The sequence below is a fragment of the Dermacentor silvarum genome, chromosome 1, assembly GCF_013339745.2.
Source record: "Dermacentor silvarum isolate Dsil-2018 chromosome 1, BIME_Dsil_1.4, whole genome shotgun sequence".
Taxonomy (NCBI): Eukaryota; Metazoa; Arthropoda; class Arachnida; order Ixodida; family Ixodidae; genus Dermacentor; species Dermacentor silvarum.
This window is the reverse complement of record NC_051154.1, coordinates 213,541,562-213,561,393: the sequence shown is the minus strand read 5'-3', so window position 1 is coordinate 213,561,393 and position 19,832 is coordinate 213,541,562.

Here is a 19,832-nt window from a genome sequence, read left to right as displayed (position 1 = left end):
TTCGCTGTGCTCGTTCGCTCGGTTACGCCGAGGGACAACGCCGACGCTCGCCACAGGAACGGGCGACTAAGAGCTATGCTCTAAAATGCTTCTGGAACGGAAAGAGTTGGCAGGGAGATGTCGTATAGGTGTTGAAAGCGCTCGAAAATGTTATGCTGCCACGCGAAAATGTTTATTATACGCAAAGAAACCTATTCTTTCCAGCAGCTCCGAGTCTCCAGTGCCACAGCTATCGGCGGGCAGTCATCTTCTATTCCTTTGGGAACCGCGCAGTCTCCGGTTGTTGGGGGGAGGGGGGGTGATCTGTTTTGTTTGGCATAGTTAAGTATATCTAGTGCGGACATGTCACTTTTACGTGGTAAGCTTTCCGGGTTTTGTGACATCGCGGGACAGACTGGTGAAGTGGGGTGACCCGAAAATTTTGGACCATTCATGGAGGGCTGATGGCATATATAGAATAGAAACAGTTTGGAATAGCTTTACGTTATAGCGCCGCTGATCTCTAACCCAGCCATGCGCCGCTGCGGCCTATCTTGTAGGAAATCTTGGGGCAAACGCTGGGCGGAGTCGAAGTGGCTTTTGGCTGCATGTGGGCTGTCTTCGCGGGCGCCTATAGTGCCTGGTGGTCGCGTGATCTCAAGTTTCGGAGAAGCATTCGCTCCCCTCGGTTTGCCATCTTCATTATGTCAGCGTTGCGACAGCGTGTGTTCACGGTTAACGAGCGAGATCGGTTCATGTTTGCCTTTGTGCGCGTGACACCATGCTTGCTAATTTAATTAGTAAACAAATGTTTACTGCAATCATGCGGCGGATAAAACTTGGAACATTACTTTGAGCAGTTGTGTAATACTTTGGTATCGCTGTCAATGCTTCGCCTTTCGGGCGAAGCTGCAATATTCCCGGGAACACTCGCGCCCAGAAAGAGGGAATCGTCGGCCGAAGTATGCACTGCTGTCGGTGCTCGCTCATCATCTCTGGGCGTCCTGCTTTCGAGCACCGCTTGCACTCCTACACGCAGTGTACGGTATAGAGAGGAAGAGAGAAGGCTTCGCACGAGGCCCAAATGCATCATATAGACGTTTACACGCGCTGACACACTCGTTCATGTTCGCCGCTAGAAACACGGGACTTTTAGCATTTTCGAGCGATCTATATGTATTCGCAGCCGGCCAAGCGACAGCTGTGAGCAATAGCGTGAGAGAAGTAAACCCTTCGTATAGCGTAAAGTTGCAACTGAAGTGTTAGCTCGTTAATTATTCATCCTTCTACAGGCATAAAGTACGGACTATATGTTTGCATTCAATGCTTTTCCTGACTATAACTGGTGACAACGTAAGTATGCAATGTCAAATCCACGCTGTGTATGTTGAATAGAGTTCTTGCAGATACGCCGCGCCAATTACGTTAACTGATATCCGCGAAGTCAAGACGGAGGTGAGCTTCTTTCAATATCTCATTTTACTACAGTTTGACTCAGTACCCACGCAGGCAGTGCTCACGCAGGCAACTCAGAGGTCGAAGCTATTCTGCAATATCCAGAGTGGCTGCAGACGTCGGTCACGTGATGCGCTCACTTCTATGTATTGTACACTGAGCACACTTTGCGACCAAATCGCTTCTTTTGCTGCGCTGAAAGCTAGGACGCATAATCAAACATGACACTGCACTGTGTTGGGCTTCCTTTTGTGCGGTCTTGTTGTAGCACGCTGAAGAAAGCAGCGGATCACCAACTACGGGCGTATATTTAATGAAAAAATAAATGATCAAGTGCTGATACAATGACTTAAAGCAATGGTTAGGTTTAGAAGCTGTTTTATTGAATTTGTCAGGCTCACTAGCAGTATCGGGATCAGCGGTTGTTTGTACTACAAAATGGTAATGTGGACTAAGTGCCATATAGGAAACAAATGTTTTCCTTGTCTTAACGATTTTTAGAAATTTGGCTAATTGAATTTGTCAGGCTCACTAGCAGTATCGGGATCAGCGGTTGTTTGTACTACAAAATGGTAATGTGGACTAAGTGCCATAGGAAACAAATGTTTTCTCTGTCTCAACGATTTTTAGAAATTTGGCTATAATGCAAAGCCTTGCCATTGTCTGAAAATCTGCGCGATAACGAATAGCGTGCGTAAGTTTGCCAGGCGACCAGAAGTAGAGCATGCAACGTGTACGTTTCGGAAGTAGGCGTTAAGTGACTGTGTGACTGAGGATGGGTAAGTGTGTCTTCACGGTAGGGGGCAGCTTCGGAACGACAGTGCATACGCTTTCACTCGGCGTCCGAATGAATGACGCTGAAACATGCTCATGTCAAAGACAACAATTTGCACGGGCATTCATGGAACTTGGATCCGTAAACCTGCGCTAAAATCGAGGCAAATATTTTGATTTTAGAACACATCACAACATGCGAAAAGCCCACCGGTATGGCGTCGTGGTGGGGGTCATTTTGTAGGCATGAATACTTTTCTGTTCGATCCAAAGGTACCGCTGATCTAATAAACCGCAGTCGCAAAACCATCGAAGCTGGCCGTGAAGCCCACACGCTTCGTCTCGCAGTTTCTTTTTCTTTTAGCTTCCGGCAGCTGTCTGCGTGGAAATTGAATGACCCGATGTAGCCCAACCGTGACCGTAAGCTAAAAATTAGCTTGACGTAATAGTTCAACAGAAACCCGCTTGGTGGAGAGCAGTAATTAAATATGTATCATTTTCCCTTTATTGAAAATTAGCTTGAGTTGCATTGAAATACTACACATCCTATCGACACAAGGCAAACGCAAGCGCGTGAACTCCCAATCACACAATCCAGCGAGGAGAAAAGGAGTTCGGCGGCGCATGCACCGGCGTTCTGCACACCAAGTTTGAGAGTAGTTTGCTCTTCGCGTTAAAAAGGTATGTTGCGAGACAAAAAAATATTATAACGAATTTGTGCTTCAGACAGATTAAAGGGCCCCTCACCAGGCCACGTAGCAAATTTTGGTTATACGCTGGAAGTTGTTACGGGCCCTCTAGGGAGCGTTCTACCGCAAGAATTTTTTCAAATCGTTTCATTACTAGCCGAAAGAGAAATATTTCAGTGCCGCGAAACCATGCGTTCAAGAGGCGAGCTGGCGAGCGCCACAGCAAAGAGAGACACTCTCTCCACTTGATCCGTCTAGCCTCCGCAAGCGAAATTTCTTCCCTGCGTTCTCCCATGCCGAAGCTGGAGAGAGAGAGAGAGAGAGAATTAACTTTATTAATGGTCCTGAAGGGGCCTGGGCACCCCTTACGGGGGCCGGCCCGGTGGCTCCACCCATGTGGGGACTGGGAGTCGGAGCTCGCCAGCCACCTGTTGGGCCTTCTGGACGGCCTGGTGTTGAAGGGCCCTGTCGGGGCTCCTGAGGTGGTTGATCCAGTCGTCCTCGGTGGCAGGAGACCCGAAGCAAGCGTTTAGCGCGGGACACTGCCACAGCATGTGATCTAAGTCGCACTTAGGATTTTGGCATTTAGGACATTCTGGCCTTATATCTGGGAGGTATTTGCTGCATATATAGGGGTTGGGGTAACTGTGCGTTTGCAGCAATCTAAGCGTTAATTGTTGTGCTTTATTTAGTGTTGGGTGAGGTGAAGGGAATTCCTTTCTCGATAACTTATAGTGCGAGCAAATCTCGTGATAGGAGAGGAGTGGCTCCGGGTGCGTGTTGGGGCTCCCGGTCGGTGAGCCGGCCCGCGTCCCCGCGCGGCGCGTAAGATCTCGCGCGAGGTTATGGGCCAGCTCATTGCCGTTGGGAACCCCTGGTTGAACGTTGAGGCCTTCATGCCCCGGGAACCAGTAGATGTGCTTGTCTTCGTTTATTTGAGCGGAAGCTAGAATGCTTAAGGCCGCCTGGCATAGTGTACCGCGGCGGTATGCCAGTGCAGCGGGTTTGGAGTCGGTAAATATTGTGTCGCGCTGAGGGAGGGCTAGAGCAAGGGCAATAGCCACTTGTTCGGCCTCGCAGGCTTTCTTTGTTTTTATGGTAAGAGCATTGAGGGCTGTCCCATCTGTCGCGTGTCCCATCTGTCGCGTGTAGGGTGGCCGCTTTTAGTAAGGCTTGAGCGCGTGCCCTTCTTCGAGTCTGATTATGCACCGGGTGCATATTCCTGGGGAAGGGTAGTACTGTGATTTTAGCACGAAGGTGTTGCGGTAATGGTGTTGGGTCATTGACTTGAGTTGGGATAGGAAGACTTATGTGTGAGAGGAGGTCCCGGCCCGCAGCTGTCGAGGACAGGCGTATGAGCTGGGACATTCTTTGTGCTTCTGTGATTTCTTTGAACGTATTGTGTACCCCAAGGCCTAGCAGGCGCTGCGTGCTTGCCGTCATGGGTAGACCAAGTATTCGTTTCGTGCATTTGCGGATGAGGTTGTCCACTTTAGTTTCATCGCCTTTGCTCCACGGGTGAGCGCAGGCAACGTAGTGAACGTGGCACATTAAGAACGCGTGAAAGATGCGTAGTAAGCTCTCTTCTGTGAGTCCCGCGTGTCTATTAGCGACGCGTCGGGCGAGGTGAATGACTGCATCAGCTTTTTTGATGAGATGTGCGACTGTTAAGTCGTTTTTGCCATTCTCCTGCAGGGTAACGCCCAGAATTCGAACCGACGACACTATCGGGATATCCGAGCCGTCCGTTGTGGAGAGGTGTATAGTTGGTTCGCCGTTGTTCCGGCCGTGTTGCGGTGGCAGAAGCAGCAACTCGGACTTAGCTGCCGAGAGTCTGAGTCCCGTGGGCTTTAAAAAGTTTTGTACTGTATTAATTGCTTCCTGAAGGCTTGCTTCGATTTGTGCGTCGGTGCCTGCGTTGCGCCAAAGAGTAATATCGTCGGCGTAGAACGCGTGCTCTACGCCCTCGATATCTTTCAGCTTTTGCGAAAGTTGTCTGAGGGCTAAATTGAAAAGAAACGGTGAGAGCACCGACCCTTGCGGGGTGCCGCGCGGGCCTAGGTTGTAGGTGTGTGAGTTGAGATCTCCAACTTTAAGTGTAGCCGTTCGGGCTCTTAGGAAAGAGCGGACGTATTCGTAGAAGCGTCGACCTAGGCCTGCCTCCTGAATCTCGTGTAGTATATGAGCGTGGCTTACGGTATCGAAAGCTTTCTCTAAGTCGAGAGCTAGAATTGCTTTGAGGTCTTTACTCCTTACTCTAAGTAACGTCTCCTGTAGCATGAGGAGTACGTCCTGCGTGGCCATAGCCGGCCTGAACCCGACTTGATTGAATGGGAAGAGGTGCTCTTGCTCTGCATGTTTTGTGACTCGGCGGAGAATGACGTGCTCCATGACCTTACCCACACAAGATGTGAGGGAAATGGGTCGTAGAGAGTCAAGCTCCAGGGGTTTGTTCGGTTTGGGAATGAGAATGACGGTCGCGGCCCTCCATTCTGGCGGGACGTTCCCTCGCTTCCAAACCTCATTCATGTGGGTGGCTAGTGATTCAATGTCATTGTCAGCCAGGTTGCGGAGTAGCTTGTTGGTGACTCCGTCAGGACCCGGGGCTGACTTAGTGTTGAGCTCTGCTATTACCGCGCGTATTTCAGCGCTGGTTATAGCCTCCTCAAATGGGTCGTGAGTGTCCCCCGCGTAAGGTGGGTAGTCTTCATGCGAGCTAGGTTCTGTGCATAGATACCGGGCTGCTGTAGCTTCTAAAATCTGCGTATCTGTAAGCTGCTGCCCTCGCGCTTTGTGTAACAGTCTATCTAGGGTTAGTCGTTGCTCTGACTTGGTGGGCTTGTCGCCGAGCAGGTGCTTGAGAAGGTCCCATTTTAGACCTTTTCTCATGCGTGCGTCGAGCGAATTGCACACCTCATTCCACTGTTGGCATGCTAGTGTCTGGCTGTACTCTTCGATTTGTCGGTTGAGCAATGCAATTCTTTTTCGTAGCCTACGATTGTGTTTTTGTGTTCTCCATCTTTCTTGAAGACTTTTGTGAGCCTCCAGGAGATGTGCGAGGTGGCTGTCCATGTGGTCGATGTTGCGTGTTGTAGAGATGTTTTTGGTAGCTTGTTTTACGTCCCGCTGTAGTCTCGTAAAGTGTTCAGCGAGGGAAGAGTAATGGTTGGTGTCTTGTTTTCGAATTTGCCTAAAGTAGTCCCAGTCTACTATTTTAAAGTGTCTGGGTTCGGGGCTGCTTATATTGAATGTAGTGCTACAGATAAAGTGATCGCTACCTAGGTTAGCTTGCAGGTTAACCCATGTGGGATTCGATACGTTGCGTACCAGGGTCAGGTCAGGGGATGAGTCCCGTGACACTGAGTTACCTATGTGGGTGGGGGTAGAGAGGTCGTTAAGTAACACTAGATTGTGTTGAGTGATGTGCGTTTGTAAGTGGCGTCCTTTCTGTGTTGTGCGATTGTATCCCCAGTCTACGTGGGGGGCGTTGAAGTCCCCCGCGATGATGAGGGGATGGTTGCCTGCTATCTGCGTCGCTTTAGTTACTAGTGTGGTGAATGTTTCTGCACTGTGCGAAGGTGAACTGTACACGTTAAGGATAAATATGTAGATTGCTTAATGTGAGCGTTGGGGATGATTTCTAACATCTGATGCTCTATTTTGAGGTCTGGGCGTATTGCATGCATGTGTCGTGTAAGCGTAAGGCTTAGCCACACAGGTGGCTATGCCTCGAGCTTTGTTCCCACAGACGGCCTCGACTCTATATCCACGAAGAGCGAATCGGTCGATACGCGTTTCCTGCAGGAGAATGACGGCCGGTCGTTGGGTTATAGAGCCAATGAATTGTTGTAACGTTTCTCTCCGCGTGCGGAGGGTACTAGTGTTCCATTGCCAAATTGTGAATGATTGTGACGACGCCATTTTAAGGCCTAGGTATTAGCCCAGCGCGCTTTCCGCGTGCCAGGTCCTCCTCCAACACCTTAGTCCTCGCGTCCATTTGTGCTGGCCATGTAGCCAGCTCGTTAAGTTGTTTCTGCATGCTCTCGAGTTTAGCGTTGAAAGCGCCATACTCGGTCATGGTCTCCGCGCGGTACTTTTCTAGTATCGCGTATATGTTAGCTGTAAACCGTTCAAATTCGGATTGCTCTTCGGCCTGAGGCGTCAGGCCTGCTCGTTTCTTAGCGCCGCGTATCGAGACGGGGCCGCTGCTAATGCTACCCTCGCGCGATGAGGGGGCCTGTTGTTTTGCTAACTCTTCTTTAAGCGATTGGATTTCTTTAGCTTGCTCCGCATACATGCGTTTTAGCTGCGCTAGTTCTGGGTCAGGTTGCTGTGGCAAGTGTCCCTGACGCTGCGCTGCGCGGGTCTCACCTTTGCCTGCCACCTTGTCGGCCCAGGTAGGCTTGTCAGTGCGGGTGGGAGTTCGTTGGTCTGGGAGAGGTCCTTGGGTTTCGGTAGTCTTGGCAGGAACCGGGCTGGGTCCTGGGGTGGGTGTTTGCTGCTGGTCTTGCTTTCGTCGGCGACGGCGCTGACGACGGCGGCGCACCAGGTAAGGCAGCTGGTAGCGATGTCGGCATTCGCGGTCGCCCGTGCGGTGTGCTTCGCCGCATAAGGCACACACTGGTTGGTTGCACACGTGTGGGTTATCCGTAGGTAAGTGTCCGCATTGTTCGCATACCTTGGTTGAAGGAGTGGGGCACACGTCCTGGCGGTGGCCCACTTGGCCGCAGTTGCGGCAGGTGTCGATTTGACGCTTGTACAACGTGCAGCGGTAGATGACCTGGCCGCAGTAGACGTAGTTGGGCACTTTGAGCCCGTTGAAGATCAGAATCACCGTTGCAGTGTTCTTGATGCGGCGCGCTCCCAGTAGGCTTGGGTTACGCGGTTGGATTAGCATGCGGTTGAGTGCGGCGTCGTCGAAGTCAGTGTCGACGCCGCGAATCACGCCTCGGCTCGTGATACCGGCAGGCGAGAGGTAGGCCGTGACCGGGTGTTTCTGGTCGGTAAGGATGATCTCGGTTACTCGACTGTACGCTGCTGCATTAGTAGCGCTGGGCGTACTGACGACAAAGATATTCTGCATCGAGTTGGGACAAATAATGTCCTCCTCCGTTACCGACGGCGCTAGCTGAGCTGCCATGGTTAATGCGGCGAGAATCCTGTGCGGGCTGCAGGCTTGCACGTTGAGGCCGCCGCCCGGACGTACGATGACTCGATTGTGACTACGTGGCATTGCCGGCAGCCGGCTCGCAGCTGCGACGTGTCGTAGAGTAGCGTTAGGCTTCGCTTTCGCGCCTCGTTGCGTTCCCGGCTGGCGGGCTGCGTGTGATTTATCTCGCGATTCTTGCCGTCTCTTGAGAACGGAGAACCATCCGTTGCCTTGCAATTCCTCAGGGGTGACGTCGTCCCCTTCCATGGCAATCTGCTGCGGCATCTCGCAGCTGTCGTGCGAGCGCCGTAGGCGGGAAGGCTAGGCCTAACCTCGCCCAGGCTTAGCTCGCCGGTGCAGCGAAAAGGCCTCTAAAATGATGACAAACAAGCCCACCTTGGTGAACCAGGTGTCGAAATGTTCAGGTGAACCTCGCGGATGAGAATCCGTGCAGCTCAGGAAGATTCGAGGTCGTTGACCGGTCAAAATTGGCATTCGCAGCCGGAGCCGAGGTGAGATGCGTCCGCTCGCTCCGCCGGTAACTTCTTTCCCCCCGAAGCTGGAGCTTTCCCCCCCGAAGCTGGAGAATTGCGTGACACATACGTCATGGGCCCCTCCTCTTTCTTTTTATTGCGATAGCAATTATATGGACACTTCAACCGGATTTCTGCCGTCGCCGTCGTCGTCGCCGTCGCCGTGAGGTTCCCTATAGATAAAATCTTCGCCGCGCGCCGTATGCCCGAGCGGAAGCGTGCGGGGACGCGCGCTATCACGGAGAGCGAACGCACTCAATCACCCACGCGCAAGCAAGGAAGCGGGAAGCCAGCGCCGGAGGGAGCACGGGGGGGGGGGGGGGGGGCGCACTTCTGCTCTGCCAACAACCGCACTCGTCGCTCGCTCGCTCGCTCGCCCGCACCGTCTCTTATCTCCCCACGGCTCTGACCTTTATGCGCCGTGCATTCGCCGCTCAGTTTCCGTTGAGGCGATAGACTGCAAGTATCTTCGCCCGCGGCGGCGTATGTGCTTGCTGCCAGCGTTTTGACAGTCGTTGTCTGCAGTCATTCAGTGTGATCTGTTCATGTTTGTTTGTGCGCGCTCACAACACGCTTGTTCATTCATTAGTAATGGTCGGGCCACATTTTCCAACGCACGCTACACATGCAATGCTGCCCGGATGGGCAGTGCAGCATTACAGGTGTGTCCCTTCGCACGCGCTGCCCACGGGAAGCGCTTCTCATCAACACCACCGTTTCATACGCGCCTTCTCGTGGTCATCGAGTCTCTCTTCATGTCGGTCTACTTACGCCGCAGCACACCTGCTTACTTAATCAGCTCATGTTTACTACAATTCATATTGCTACCAAAGCCGCTCACCTTACTTCGTATGACATTGCTGTGTTGCTATCGCATTCATTGCTTCGCCCTTAGGGCGAAACTGTGACATTTTTTGTTTCTCGCATTTTTTGCTGCGCGGCGCGCTTCCGGTGAAGGCCTCGAGCGCGAGCTGTTGCGTTTAGTGTCTTGAATCGCGCAGCGCACGATTTTGCGCGCTGTGCACGAGAACACCCGACTAGTGAGTGCTGCACGAACGATGAGGCACACGCAAGCGGATCACAGAGCATGATCGCGGACAGGAACGCAGTGGAAAATGACATAATTTCGTTGTCAGCGCGCGTGACTGCGCGACGTGGGAACAAGCAGACGAAACGGAAGTACATCTCTCTTGTTGCGGTGTGAAGTAAAACAAAATCACGAAGGCATTCGGTTTGTGCTTTTATTATCTCTCTAAATTTTAACTCGTCTACTGATGCAACAGATTAAACAAATAATTGATGTTGCCTTGAATAATTCTCGAAGTCACGTGTCACTACGAGCGACGTCACAGCACTGCGCTCTACGTAGGCACACTTGTGCGATAACGTCGAATCTCCGACTACACTCTGAAAAAAAAAAAAAAGTTTACACCCTTTGGGTCGTATCTTGTCCCCAAACGATAATCGTCATCTGCCTTGCTTGCGTTTACGTTCTTAAAAAGCACTCGCTACTTTCCTGCCGAGAATGCTGTGTCACGCTGATAACGCGCAAGCCTTTCGTGACTAGCAAGTACTGGGCTCGCAGCGTTAAAGAACAGAAATGCGAACAAGACAGATGACGATTATTGTTTGAGGACAAGATGCGACCCAAACGATGTAAACTTTTTTTTAGAGTTTGCCAGCGCAGCGCCCGCGAGGAGAACACTCTAAAAGAAGTTTACACCCTTTCTCTAACGCTGTTACATCCTTTCTTTAACGCTGTGCGCCCGGTACTTCTCGGTCACGAACGACAAGAGCGTTATCAGCGTGACACAGCGTTCTCGACAGGAAAGTAGCAAGTGCAGAGTTTTCAAGATAGGAAACGCAAGCAAGACAGATGACGATTATTGTTGTGTGGCAAAAATGCACCCCAAAGGGTGCAACTGTTTTTAGAGTGTAGCGGTGTAATACTTAGCAGACACAATCGTGAGGGCGCATTGCATGCAGTGCGCTTGTCAGCTCAAAATCGCCATACCTGGTGAGGGGCCCTTTAATCTCCAAATGTTTCGTCATCGTTAGGTTCTATATACAGTCATTTGTTTAAGTTGCTCTCGACTAGAATTACTAACCGTGTCAATACGCGTGGTCAGATTGTTTCGCATCTATAGAAACAAAGTTATAGTTAGTACTCGTATCTACTACTCTTACAAACAAAAGGTTTTATGCTTTAATAGAATACGAACGATAATAATTCTACAAAGGTTCTCTCCTTGGATTGTCTCTTGCTGCGATGTTACTGCTCAGCGTGAAGTTTCGGTTTCTATTCGCTACCGGAGGTTTATAGGTGCCTACTACGTGGAGGCCATGTTCAAATATGCTACTTAATGTGCTTTTAGTGTTAAAGAGCCCCATATAGTGAAAATGAATCCCAAGCCATGCTCTACAGTGTCTTTCATAACAGACTGAGCAGTTTTGGGACGTTAAAAACACATAATTTGTTGCGTAAGGCAGGTCTCGATTCACGACAGCGTTCTCTGGCTTTGCGAAAGTTTTTTTTTCTTGCGGATGCCTCCGATAGTAGACAAACCACGATTTAGCGAAAAGTGATTTTACGAAATTTTCGATTTAACAATTCGACGACTACATAAAGCGACGACAGACCTTACGGCTACTTGCCCAGGGCAGCTTTTACTATTCAGATATACTAGCACAATGAACGGCTCGTGGAGGAAAGCAAGAATACGTCGAAAACGAAGCAAATGAACGTCCTTTCCACAAACACAGTAAAAATGCTGTGAAATGCCTAGTTACTGGTTCCGGCGCTGTTAGATCGGGTAAGACGAGCGTCACCGACCTCGTCGGTTTCACTGCACCTGATCGCAGTTTCAACGAATGTGGCAAATCTTCGCGTTCAAAACGCGCACAAGACACATTTCAAAGGCCATTCCCGTCCATCAGACCCGCAGACTCAGTTACGTGCAGTACTCAAAAAGAAGCGGAGAACGAAAACGGCGCGAGAGCAGCGTCGAAGGAAGGGCGATAGTTGACCGAAGGCACCGCGCTTGATGATGCGCGTCCAAACGTCAGTGAAATGCGTGAAGTAGATGGATGCATTTGCTTGCAATGTGCCAAGTCCCGATTAACCGGCCGCAATAGTCGACGATGGATTGGCCGTGCCCCGAGCGATGCGCTTCGTGTGGGCCGAGAGGTCTTGTCTTGTCACGACCATGACGTCGGGTTGTCAGGGCTTGTTACACATCCCTTCGTGGCCCCTGTCGACGTCTGCGCGACTTCTACTGGCCGCGCCCATGACATACGCTCGACATTCGCGCATCCCGAGGCATGTTACGGTATGTCTTTATTTCGTTCGCCCTTCGGTGCGAGCCGCTGTGGCAGCACTGACGCGGCCGAATTTTTGCGCTCAGCCGCCGCGTGCTCAAAGATGGAAGATACATTCTGCCCCTGACGTGAGGTCGCCGTTGCGTCACCGCCTCGTCGCTTCGTTGAGCGCAAAGGAGAGAGCTCGTCGCTCACTCGCTTGTGCAGCTAAATTGTGTCGACGAAATGCATGGCTCACAAGAAAAGAAAACGCTTGCATCAAAACAAAACAGTTCCTGGTCGTTGTAGCACTGTAAGCGGTTCCGTTAGTTCCGCATTCCGACGAATAAGTGTGTTCAATATAAGAACAGGCACGTGGTTATGCGTATTCTAACAGAAAAATCGCTCCATACGTCGGAACGGAGCCTATTTTTTCAGCGCATGGGTTTGTTTCACAACGAGCAAATCTTTATTGAGACAAGGCGCTTAAAGTGGCTGATGTAATTGTATGATATTCTTTCTGACTTTGAAATGAATGTGGGAACAGAGAAATTTTCTTTGTAGCTTCATACTTTTTATACCGTAGTACCTATAGTACAATGAACGGCTCGTGGAGGAAAGCAAGAATACGTCGAAAGCGAAGCAAATGAACGTCCTTTCCACAAACACAGTAAAAATGTTGTGAAATGCCTAGTTACTGGTTCCGGCGCTGTCAGTTGCACCTCACAACGCTGAGAGATCGCGGGCCAGCGTAGTTGTATTTGAGGCCACAACAAGATTAACTACAACTACTGTGTTCGCTGCCCTGCGGCATCTTAGAGCGTTGCGTTTCATATATACTTCATACAACAACTGGCAACCATCTCAACGAACACAGTAGTTGGAATCTAGGCCACAACAACTAGTGCATTAGCTGTTTCGCGGTCTCTAAGAGCGTTAATTGCGCTTCTTAGTTCATGCAGGAAGTGGCAGCCATTTCACCGAACACAGTATGGTTGTTGCAGTTGAAGCCACACTACGAACCACTACTGTGTTCGCTTTCCCACGTTCTTTTAGAGCGTTTAGCGTTTTAGTTCATGCAACAAGTGGCAACAGTATCAGCGAAAACAGTAGTTGTTGTATTTGAAGTCAAAACAACTACTGTGTTCGATAGCCCACGGTCTTTAAGAGCGTTGTGCTTCTTAGTTTATGCAACAATAGTAGCCATCGTAAATTCTGATGCTTGCATGGTGCAACGCTCTAAGAGACCGCTGGCCAGTGAACACAATAGTTGTATTTGAGGCCACAACAGCAAGAACAACAACTAGTGTGATCGCTGCCCAGTGGTCTCTTAGAGCGTTGCGCCGTGCAATCGTCAGGTTTTGTAATGGCTGTCGCTTGTTACGTGAACTAAAAGGCAACCTGCAGCATTAGAGAGAGAATAGGGGCGTCTAAAAATGCAAAAGCGTGACTAATTTCGCTGCCTCAGTTGATATGGCGTGCTGCTGCTCAAATGAGGCCGAAAGTTCGATTCCCAGCAGCGGAGACCGGATTCCGATGGGAGCGAATTAAAAGACGCGCCTGAACTACGTTTAAGTGCGAGAGTGGGTTACTAGCAGCAGGAGCATGCATGCGCAGGCTCCACGCACCGACATCATCAGTGACGCTGCACGGAAATTGCAACGCAGTACACTGTGTAGTAGCTCTGTTATGCGGTCAAACTTTGCCCCTGGTGAGAGAGGGGAAAAAATTCACGCAGAAACTCTACTGGAGTTGTCTAAGTATGGGTGAGCATTGTGCCACTTGCTCATCTCCACGCAGCCCAGTGTCATTATCGATCTTATCAAACTTATAAAACCAGCATAAACACTTATCAAGCTTCATCGACCGTTATCAACCTTATCGGACTACATCCGACCCTTATCAACCCTTATCGGTTGTTATCACCCTTATCGGACTCGATCTGACCCTTATCTACCCTTGCCAGTCGTTATAAACCTGCGAAAGTGGATGTCCGGCGAAGCTGTTGCAAAACCACCACTACAACTGCTGAGGGGGGGGGGGGGGGGGGGTGTATGCAAGATCCGTGCCAGTTCACGCGCTTCCGTCACTGCCATACGCTTGCTGCAGCCTGCACACGAGGACGCTAATCGACTAGATCTTGATTGTTTTTCGGGAGTGAAACGTTCGTCGACTTGTGGACAACTGGAAATGAGCTTGTTTAATATTTTAAGGGAAAGAATATTTCATAAATAGATGTGCCGTGTGCCGTGTTCTTCTTTCCGGCGATGTGTACCCACACTTCGGGTATGTGCACTTATGACGCAAGAAAACTGTCCACAACTTGACCAAGTGCGGTCAGCTTGGGCAACGGTCCACTGCTAAGGCGAGCGGCACACCAAGGCAAATAAACCTGGTAGCGAAGCTTCCATAGAAATCCATACGTTCGAAACATAGCGGTTCATCGGTGGCATCGGCAGTATCGGCGGTTCATGGGGCTTAGCGCCACCTGTGTGAGGAGGGAGCACTTCCGGCAAAAGAAAAAATAATGTGACGTCATATCCGTTAAAAACAGAAGTGACGTAATTTTGTTCTGTAAGGCGCGAAATTTGTTTTCGGAGGCCTGCCATTAGAGCTGTATATTCAAATGCCTCGCCATTTCACTTGATGGGCGTTTTAAGCTTTCGGCGCGGAAAGCGATGCAGGAAAAGGTTAGCCGTACGGGTGTCGAAATCGCATCCCTGCTTCTTTGGAGGCCGACGAACGCTTTGGGCGTAGAGTGCGCGTCCTTTCGTCGGACGCCAAGCACGTCGGTTGGCGCTGTCGCACGAAAACAACTAAAGTAAGGAATTATCTGGCGGTCGCAACTCACTACTTTTGACTGAACATGTTAACAAACAATGAAACTACCCGCGTTACCAAATTCAGACATATGTCGACAAGCAAAACAACACACATTTGAGGGGATCGTATTGCAGGCCCGTAGCCAGAAGGGGGGGTGCTTTCCTCGATATGGCTGCTTTCCTCAAATAGTCAAGGCCTTCAGCAAGTGACCCCCCCCTCTTGTAAAAATTTTCTGGCTACGTGCCTGGCGTATTGTAACAGGTGAACTTTACGAGCACGCCTTTATGCACACTTCAAGAGCTGCATTGCATTGCAAGTGATAGCGGCGTCAACGCCCGCCACTATCGGTGGGCGCTGAAAAAAGCTATTTATTGATAATGATCAAGCAAATAGCGTTGTCTTCTTTTCTCATCATGCGTATATAAAATTGATTAGGAATCTTATTTTCGTTGAATGAATCTAACTGTCTCGCTTTAATTAAAAAAGCCTTTTTTTCTTTCCCAATGTTTGTTCCCTCCAAGCATAGCCGCGCTTCAATCGCTGCTCCCATAAACACCCTTGCTGATTTCGGTGACAATTCGTTCTGAACCGGTTTTCGCCCGAAGCTTCGCGACCTATTTGGATCGACCTTGGGCGCACGCTCGACGCTGGCCTTAGTGGACCGCAGTGGACGATTAGACGGTAAACACTGGTGCTAGATGCAGATAAAACGAGTCATCGTGCTCACATTTTTGTCACAGTAACTGTTACAAACTACCGCAAGCTGCCCACTTTGGTGGCGAACCAGCATCCAAACCTATGTACTAGCGCGGTCATCGATAACGCCTCCCGAGCTGTCGCAGTCACAGTGTTAAAAAGTGTTTACTTCTTTTTTTGTATATAGTTTTTTGTATACGGTGGCTCAGCGGTGGGTCTGGAGCGTGGGGATTACACGCCAGAGGCGCGTTGGATAGACCCGTGAGCATAATAAAGATAATCCCTTGTGAGAGGGAGCGCCAGTTGTTACAGAGACATGGCTCCAAAACGTACTCAAATTCACACAGCCGAGGAGAAGTCGAGGCGAAGAAGAAGCGTCGCACCAAGTTAGAGCGGATTCGTTTACTCGGCAAGGCATGGCGCCGAGCGGGAACCGATGCTCTCCGCGAATGGTGAGGCCAAGCGTCGCAGAACATCCGCTATGGAAGAGGCTTAAATAGAGCTATGCGTCAGCGATGCAGAGAACCAAAGCAGCAACAGTTTGAGGCGACGCACGAAGAACGAGAAGCGTCGCTTGCGGCTAAACTTGAGGCGGAAGAATGTACTTCCCCGGTGTTTCTGGTGGCTGCTCGGCGCTCGGTTTTTCACCGAGTAAATTGAGCCGGTCCCGGTGGCTGTAACACGGCTAGGTCAGCTGGTATACCCTCCAGGTAAGCGGGAATTGTGTCAGGAGCGCCAATTTCTCCAATGGTGCTTGGTAGGCCAAACTTCCAAGCCAAAAAAAAAATTAATAATAATACTGCAGCCATGACAACGCTTTTATTGATGCGAGAGGGGGAAAAGCCATCCCGCTTGCCGTCTGCTATGCGCTCGACGAGCGCACGACTGTCTTGGAAGGCGCGAACGGAAAACAAGACCGCTTGCATTTATTTTTTTCAGATTGTATTGCTCTTTCACATCATGCTTTGAACAGCTTTCGGATTCTAATTTTCCTGTACTCACAACACGTGCACAACACATTTCTGTGAAAGCTTATCTTTGTCTGTTCAATATGGCGCGCAGCAATTTTGTTTCGTCGAGACATGAATAGCACGAAAAATATGTTTTATTCACTGCTTTTATTAGCGATGTATGGGAAAACAATACATTCAATACACGACAAAATAATGCAGAGCTGAGTATCTCGTATACTCAGTACAAAGGGGTGCATTCTGCACTACGCTTATACATGCATACGACAGCTTCCTACAATTTCTCATCACAGAAAATTGCTACAGAGGCCATGTTTATTTTCTGTGCACAATACAATTCTACAGAAGCGTTTTTTTATCGCAAAACTTATTTGTGATTAATAAAAAGATTGTCAAGAGAACCAGATCAACATATTTCGCATACCAGTAAAAGCAGCTTGCCCTTTTATACCATACAATTGGTAAACTTGCTATTCCGAAAAACCTGCTATAGCTAGTAAATTTTCTTCATAGCTCACCTTGTGCTAATGTGTCGATACATATTTAGCAAACTATATTGAAAATGACTATATTTCTATCACACTTGGTTTTGTTTCGGGATACAACATGTAAGACCAGTCGCGTTACATAAAGAGCTGTAACATTGCTAACACGGTATCATTACGAAATTCCACACGAACATATTGAAGATGTTTCTTAAAATCTGCAATGCACGTAGTTTGTTCTAACATCATATAAGCATAAATGGCATATTTACAAGACAACTAACAACAAATAGCACACCGTAGACCGAGGTTTTTGTCGGAAACAGTAAATGCAGCAGAAGAAAGTGTCAGTCGATTGTTTATCGTCATTTGAGGTTGGACTAGGACAGAGTGGTGCACAAAAGTATTAAGGAACGCATAGCTTCGGGACATGGAGAAACATCTTAAAATTAACCCAAATCGACTGCATTCAATGCATCATAGCAGCCTGCTCAGAACGATTCTCTTTCGAACGGTTTTCAAGACTTTCCTCTAATATACTGAACGTATATTATGCCTTTTATTTTACAGAGCTACGTGCGCCCTGTTCGAAGCATGGGACAAATGTAAGAACTATGCTATGAGTTCAGCTATTGACTGGAGGTCATCCGTCATGATACTTTCGAAGCCCTCCCAATAAAAAAAGCGAAAGCATTTCAACTTTCTTCTATAGTCCGATACAAGTCAAGAGAAATGCGGCTTTTCCCCGTCAAAGCATCCCCTTCCAGCCAATGGTGTCGCTATGTGAACGTGACGTCGCGGCGCCACGCTTCTGTCGCGCCGCGGTCGCAAAAAAAAAAAAAAAAATAAATAAATAAATAAATTAATTAATAAAAAATAAAAAAGCGGGTTCTTCCGCGCTTACGGACTTTTCTCAAAATGGCCGCCTCCGCTGTTCGCGTCTACCATCAGCCGTCAGTGAGATCTTGCTCTCTCAAGCTGACTTTAGTGCCGTTCAGTCATATCCCAAGGTGAATCTTTAATATGTAAATGCACTGAGAGAGACCTGGCTCCAACAGCACTACTCGTATGTGTAAGGCGGTCGGTCGCGACGTCACGTTCACGCAGCGACACCATTGGCTGGAAGGGCGTCCTTTGACGGGGAAAAGCCGCATTTCTCTTGACTTGTATCGGACTATAGTGGTAGTGAGGTCTCGGAATAGGGGCACCACCCTGCTGGACAAACTCCGTTTTTCACCCCCTACCCCCTCTAGGGGACTGGGGTCCGTACGGTTTCTGAATATAATAAAGTTTACCACTACTACTCCTACTACTACTACTACTACTACTACTACTACTACTACTACTACTACTACTACTACTACTACTACTACTACTACTACTACTCGTTTCTGGCACATCGTGATTTCTTGGCTTACAAAGATTATTCATGGATTTGCCGAAAGGAGCAAGAAAGAAAGGTAGTCTTGAGCTGCAGCAGCAGTGGCTTCTGCTCGGGAGGGCCCTTGAAAATGGGGCAGATTTAAGTCCCGTTTGGGTAGGTAGCGAATAAAATCAGTTGTATGTTAAGGCGGTGGCCTAAAAATCTGCGTAATGACAAGTTTTGAATGAAGGATTAAATATTGCACGTGTGATAACGCATCACACAATAAGGTGCTCGAAAATAATGAACTACAGAAGCGCAGATAGTGGCAACCACTAATAACTTGTTTTTCTTATACCTTCATCGATCAGGAACCCCTCTCCCACTCCAACAGTTGGAACAGCCGAACACAACAGTCCTGTTTTGGATGTTTTGGCGTAGGCTCTATCTGTGAAGTGGTCCGAGTAGACGCGGTATAGCCATTATAGATCTGCCGTGTCAGCCCAACCAGGTCTCCTGTTTTAGCGCAATTCCACCATATGTCACACCTATAAAATGGGCGAAATACCACCGTGGACGTGGATAAAGAATGCGTAAAAGCGAAACCAAAGTTGCGAGTACCAAGAAGCGACGAGCCCGCCGCGGTGGCTCAGTTAGCTAAGGCGTTGTGCTGCGGAGCACGAGATCGCGGGATCGAATCCCGGCTGCGGCGGCCGCATTTCGATGGAGGCGAAAGGCAAAAACGCCCGTGTACTTGCGTTGTAGCGCACGTTAAAGAACCCCAGGTGGTCAAAATTAATCCGAAGTCCTCCACTACGGCGTGCTTCATAATCAGAACTGGTTTTGGCACGTAAAACCCCAGAAAGACGAAGCGACGAAAAAATTCTGTCCTTCTAGGCACAGGATGAAAAGGGAAGCGCACCTCGGTCGTCGCGCAGGTAGAACCAACTTATTTTTGTAATTCCAAACGCAAACAGTGACAGCTACGTAACTGATTTTTTTTGGCTTCTTCCGTGTTCATGAACATTCAGAGGTGGTAGTGTCACAACAGAACTTACTCTCTTCAGCGTAACCTGTTTGTCCAACAAGCATTAAAATACCTTCGGCAAATATAAATTGCAAGTTTTCTACTAATGAAAAAAATGAAGAGCAGCCGCTAACATATACCGAAGCGAAATTTCCGTCTGCACGTCAGCTAGCATTAATTGGCTCATGAGCAACGGTCAACAAGTGGCTTCAGTTTCTTACAACACCGCAGAAAAATGCACCGCGCCAAACCAACACCGATATTTACTAGAGAGCAACCGCAGAAGATCTTGCGTTTCGCCCTATAGCTGTTTTGATAAGGATAGCGCTTGTTTCTTCATAACGACTGCAGAAAAAGTTTGCTTACCTGTCGATCGCTGGGAAACGGAAAAATTTCGCCCTGCTGTTCCTCCCCGAGTTGTCACACCACACAGCCGCGCAGCACGCCTTGTGGCCTTTCCTCAGTTTTTCCCACATTGCCGGAATATTCGCGGGTACATAAAAATGTCGCAGTTCCGCCCGGCAGGCGAAGCATCAATTGCGATAGCAAATTAGTAGAGAGCTATACGGAGTAGGGATAGTAGTTTTATCG